This window comes from Mastomys coucha, unplaced genomic scaffold (genome assembly GCF_008632895.1).
Source record: "Mastomys coucha isolate ucsf_1 unplaced genomic scaffold, UCSF_Mcou_1 pScaffold6, whole genome shotgun sequence".
NCBI lineage: Eukaryota > Metazoa > Chordata > Mammalia > Rodentia > Muridae > Mastomys > Mastomys coucha.
In genome coordinates this window covers 116572392-116578474 of record NW_022196912.1, presented here as the reverse complement: position 1 = coordinate 116578474, position 6083 = coordinate 116572392, and the positions used below count along the sequence as shown (strand labels likewise).

At 49.0% G+C, this 6083-nt stretch overlaps 1 long non-coding RNA gene across 4 annotated transcripts in view; it reads left to right on the top strand.

Annotated features, from left to right (window-relative positions):
• Positions 1 to 1637: 1637 nt before the first annotated feature.
• Positions 1638 to 6083, top strand: part of LOC116079954 — a 10618-nt gene continuing 6172 nt past the window's right edge. For 3 of the 4 annotated variants that reach the window (XR_004114250.1, XR_004114248.1, XR_004114247.1), the window contains exons 1-2: positions 1638 to 1921; positions 4747 to 4858. This is a non-coding gene — a long non-coding RNA (uncharacterized LOC116079954). Of the gene's footprint in view, positions 1922 to 4746; positions 4859 to 5632; positions 5873 to 6083 lie in introns of those variants that run through there. The other variant, XR_004114249.1, reaches the window with a different exon arrangement.

Here is a 6083-nt window from a genome sequence, read left to right as displayed (position 1 = left end):
TATATATATATATATATATATATATATATATATATATATGCATATATATATAAGCAGAGTACATATACAGTACTCTGCTTGCATATATGCCAGTACACCAGAAGAGGGCACTGGATCTCTTGTGCATGCCACCATACTGTACACCTAAAGTTGTCAGAGGACAATTTGCAAGAGTTGGTTCTATCCTTCCACTGTGTGGGTCCCAAGGAATCAAATACAGGCGTGTCAGTGGGTGCCTGATCTCGCGTGTGTGTGTGTGTGTGTGTGTGTGTGTGTGTGTGTGTGTGTGTAAGTCAGTCTTCCAAGGATACCAAGAGGTGCTGCTCATAAAGTACCTCAAACTGTACAATCTGCATGGGGTACTCTGAACTAGATCCAGATGTCTTGAGAGTCACCTTCCTCCTTTAAGTCAAGGTGCATCTGCTCTGGGCCTGAACACTTGCCGGATGACAGGAGTTCAGCAGAACCCACAGGTGTCTGTGCTGAGAGTGGAGAGCCTGCATTTCTCCACAAGGTGCTCTTGGTCTTTAATTATGCGAGCACTCTGAAGGTCTGTATGCTTTGAAAGCTGGACAGCTGGACAGGGTCACACCTTCTCTCCAGATATAATGTCCCCTTCCTGAGGTTAACAAGGCAATGGTATATCAATCAGCAGAGCTCTGGATCAGCGGCTCACACCCAAGATTCTCGTACAGTGAGTCAGCAGCCTTCCCATTCACCTAGTGCTGAGCGGTTGGTGGAGTCAGCGGGAAGGGACCCAGTCACCCCACAGGAGAGACCAACGTTACCTAAATCCTTTGGGAAACCCGACTGTTATTTATCAGAAAACAAAACCAAAAAACAAAAACAAAATCTGCCAATGAGAAAACCGGATCCCAGGCCTGGGGTGGTTTGCCCAGTACCAGATAATAGGCTGGATGGAGTCATTCTGAAAGGAAGGTGGCCACGTTCCTGATTAGGAGGAAAGGAAAAACGCAATTGATTCTCATAATTACAAGGGAATTACACAGCTAGGGCGTTTCCAAATCCCCCATTACTTCTGTTATCATAATTTATTCCCAGGCAATCTCCTACTTTGAATGACCTTTTATGACAGCACTTCCCCCAGTAGTTAATGTTTAGAGTACACGTCTGGCTCTCCCGCTGTTTTACGACCTTCTTGGGGGCAGAGACCATGCATTCAGAAAGCCCCACCACTTGGCGTGGCACTCGTTAAGACCTGTCTTGAAATCCACAGAAACCCACTAGATGCAACTGAAGCAGAAAGAGGGCTTTGTTCTGAAGAGCCCCAGGGTAGGGGTGCAGCTACGTCTTGGGCGCCCAGGAACTAGGTCTCACAATTATTCCTATCTTTCGTTTTCCTCATTAACACCTCTCACTGTTTCTCTTCATTCGACTGAAAAGCCGGCTGCCAGGACCCGCCTAACCAACGACCGAACTTGTCCAACCCTTCAAGCAGAGCCTCACTCACTCTCTGGATCCCAACCTTCCCAAGTCTCCAGAGTCTGAGTCTCTGATTGGTCCAGCTTCGGTGAGGTGTTCACCTCTAAGCCAATCAACTGTGGCCAGAGGGGTGTGGTCCAAGACTAGGAACGAGGTTGTTCCTATGGAAACCATGTGCAGTGGGGGTGGGGCGGCGGAGGAAGTAAGAAGGCAGTTCCCAGAAAAGGGGAGAGGGCAGGGCTGCTGAACAATAGGGGGCCACGTTCTGGTAAATTCGTGGTGTTCGGTAAATGCTGTTAATGCTCGCTGAGCTGCTTTTCTTTGAACACAGTAGGCCCCTGAACACAGCTGAGTCGTTATGGCCCTGGTCGTCTATAGTGGCTCTTGGTAACCTGCATTCCCTTGGCCTGGCTCACTCCTGCTTTCAACCTTCGGCCTCCTAAGAGGCCTCCTCTGACCCGGACTCAGCATACACTGGGTATTGATTGTTTCTTCAAATTCCTCACCTCAACTGGGCATGATAGCTTATAATTCTCAGCAGTGGGGAAGGTGAAATAGAAGGATGGTTTGAGGCAGCATGGGTTACCTAGGAAGGCTTTGACAGAAAGACAGACACACGCACGCATGCACGGACACCAGACAGAAGCACACATCCCTAAAAAACAAACAACAAAAAGCCCACAGTAACACCTTGTAGTTATTCCGTTTAAGATCATCTTCCTCCCACATCCTAGTGTCAACAACATCCCCACAAGCTTGACCCTGCAAACTGGAGGGTAGAGTGGAGAAGGAATTAATACCCCACGGATCAATTGTGTGACCGACCGATGGGAGATGGGAGACATGGGTAGTTCCTTACCTATTCCGACCCATGAAATGAAATGCTCCCCTTCGCAGGGTCCCGAAGTCCAGGCATCCTCTCATTGAAGGGGCTGCTTGTCAACTTGCCTCTCTTGCTTGCTCTCCACCCCTCATCTCTGCTGCTGTTCTTCCGTATGACGGAGGAACCAAATAGTCCTTTGCTTCTAGTTCTCCTTCCTGGGGAGCTAGGGGCGTCCTAAGAAAAATTACTAGTCATAATAGACACAACACTTAAGCAGGGCATCAGGAACTGGAAAGACAGCTCAGTGGGTTAAAAAGGCAAGCCTAGGAAGCAGGATGACGTGAATCCAAATCTTCAGAACCCACATGAAAACCATATAAAAAAAATAAAGCATGTGGAACAGCCTGGAGCACACAGTGGGAAACCACAAAAAGACCCTGCCCCAAACAATGAGTGGACCAATGCCCAAGGTTGTCCTCTGAGTGCCCAAGGTGTGCATATGACCTCTCTCTCTCTCTCTCTCTCTCTCTCTCCTCTCTCTCTCTCTCTCCTCTCTCTCCCCTCTCTCCAGTGATATCAGAATACCCACCCATCCATCTTTGGGTTCTTCTCCTCACACTGATTCTTTGTTTATTCATATTTTCCATAAACAGGCAAGTTAGTCTCCAGACCAGCTTACCACTTGGGAGGCAAAGGCAGAGGCAGGCAGATCTCTGAGTTCGAGGCCAGCCTGGTCTACAGAGTGAGTTCCAGGACAGCCAGGGCTATACAGAGAAACCCTGTCTCACAGAGAAACCCTGTCTCGAAAACAAACAAACAAACAAAAAAACAAAAACAAAAAAACCCCTTATTTTTATATTATGAGTATAATAGTTTTGCCTGCGTGTATGTCTGTGCACCACATACCTGCAGTGCCTACAGAGACCAGGAGAAGGCATTGGATTCTCCTGGAACTGGCGTTAGAGATGGTTGAGGGCTGCCATGTGGGTGCTGGGAATAGAACCTGGGTTCTGTAAGAGAGAGCAGCCAGCGCTCTTAACAGCGGAGCTGTCTCTCTAGCCCCTTATTTTGTTTTTATTATTGTTTTTTAAAAAACATTACTCTGTCCTACATGATTTCAAACTCACCGGTATGTTCCTGTCTCAGAATCCCAAGTGCAGGGGTTAACTGGTGTAAGCTTCAATGGTAGGCTTCCACTTTGTCCTTAAATGCTAAGAATGCCCCTTTCCCCAGAGTTTCAACCTAGGACCAGCAGCTTTTCCTTGTGGGCTCTGATCAGCCTTTAGGGTCCTGTGTGTCTCAGACCAAATCACTGGAAAGATTTCACCACACTTATCCTCCAGGTTTTTACCTTTTAGCTTCCTGTGCTCAGGGTGCACCTTCCCAGTTCTGCCAAACTTTTCTGGAAACACCCTTTATAGGTGTGTTTCTATGGTGATTTTTAAATGGCATCAAGTAGACAATGAAGAGTGTAACCATCACAGCGCGCCTGAGGCTAGAGCTGGCCAGAGTCACTCTCTGGGGGCAAGGTCTAGCGGGGCCTGCCTTTCTTACTCTGTAGCCCAGGCAAGGCAAGGACCTCATCTGTCGCTAGGTTCTCAGACAGGAAGCCGCCAACTCCATCACTCAGCAGCCAGAGGCCACCCAGAGACAGTCTGTGGGGTCCTCACTCACCACAGGTTGTCATCCATATGGCACTGAGCCCTTCCCCTAGGGAGATATGCAGGGATGTTGGCAAGATCACACTGGAGGAAATCACCAGCTCAAGGAGCCACAGGATTTTCCCAGAGGTCTCAGGCCGGCAGCTCCCCTGTGGGACATCTGCCAGCTCTCTGGCTCCGTTCTCCCAACCTTTCTGATCTCTTGGCCCTTGCTTTTTTCTAATGTCTCCTTATTATCCCCACATTACCACAGTGCATTTATCTCTGAGTCCCTAGCTGGTAGAGCTAGCTTTCATTTTCTCCTCACCCCACCCCACCCCTGCCCTGGCTCCCCCAGCCCCTCTTTTCCAAACTGGGGTTTCTCTGTGTAGTCCTGGCTGTCCTGGAACTCACTTTATAGACCAGTTTGGCCTTGAACTCACAGAGATCCGCCTGTCTCTACCTCCTGGGTGCTGGGATTAAAGGTGAGTGCCTCCCACCGCCCGGCAGCTCACATTTCTTATGCCTAAGAAGATCTGATGCTCACCAAATACAGTGTAAAATGTTCATTTTACAATGGTCAGTGTTGACTGTCAACTTGCTATAAATCACCTGGGAAGGAAGTACTACTGTGGGATTGTCCACACTAGCCTGGCCTGTAGACATGTCTGTGAGAGATTGTCTTATTTAGTGATGTGAGGAGTTCCATCCAACTGTGGGCGGCACCATTCCCTAGGCCACATGCAGCCGTTGAGGTCGGTCCTGAATTGTGTGAGTGAAGAAACTGAACTGAGCAAGCATAGAGAGCATGCATTCACTTCTCTCTACTCTTGATTATAGATGTACTAGGACTAGCTGTATGGAGTTCTCGCCTTGGCTTCCCCACAGGGATGGACTATAACCTGGAACTGTAAGCTGAAAAAAAAGTGAAAGACATTTTGAGGACCTTTATGTAAGTCTGGGTGTAACTGGGGGGGAGGGGGCTGGGTTGCATGGAGGAGTGGCTGTTGCTGTTGAAGGTAGGAGCGCCTCTGCTATAGGAAAGCATGAGGCTTCCTTGAGCATGACTAATCACTTAGCATGAAATTGTGTAATGTCTGTGCTTGACTTTTTGCGTTTGTTTTTGAGACAGGGCTTCACTGTGTAGTCCTGGCTAGCTTGGAATTTGCTATGGGGACCAATCTTCCAACTCACAGAGATCTGCCTGCCTTTGCTTCCCAAGTGCTGGGATTAAAGTCATATGCCACCATGTCTGTCTACACTTTAAATACTTCAGTGATAGGCTAGGTGGTGGTGTCACGGGCCTTGTAAGTCTCAGCACCAAAAGGTTGAGGCAGGTGAGCGGTGATCTGAGGCCAGCCTGAACTATACTGAAATCTCATTGCAAGAGAATAAGACGGAAAAGAAGAGAGACGGAGGGTGTGGGGGTCCGAGGATAGCCTGTAGGAACTGGTTCTTTCCACCGTTACAGGCCTGGGTTTTAAACTCAGGTTGTCAGGCTTGGGCAGCAAGTGCCGTTATCCACCGAGCTTCTCTAAAAGACCTTGGTCTTTTTTCTATTTCCACGACCTTGGCTGCCATCTTGCTATATATATAACAACTTCTTGTTCCCTAGTCATAGCTGACTGGGCCTCTGACCCAAGCAGGACCAATGGGCTTCCTCTAGGGAATTCGAAACTGGGACAGAAAGAGGATCAGCTGCAGTCTGGTTTCTTTCTTGTTTCAGGAGACACAAAAACCTAGCAAATGCGAGCAAGAGGGATTCTTTGCTCCTCCATCCAGGCACCCTGCTACAACAGGAGATTGAGTGGACCCAGAACCATGCAAATCAAGAGGGCGAGACTGAGATAGCCTAGGCTGTGGAAGCGTCCCAGGCCCTGCCTCCAGGCAGACCAAGACTCCCGTCATTCTCCAGTCTCAGACCTCAAAGCGCACCTCTATGCTTTTATAATAAACAGGGTGTGAGCATTCGTGTGTGGAGGCAGGCCCAGGCTGGCTAACAGAGCCCATTGTGCGTAGTTACATGGCGTTTGTGGGCGTCAGTCAGCTAGCTTACGGGGCGAGCTTAAACTACAGAAACTGGAAACCGCTACCAAGCAGGAACCCCTCCCTGAGAGCACCATGTGCATTTCCCAGCACTAGCCCTGATCCCCACCCCACCCCACCACACCCCCGCC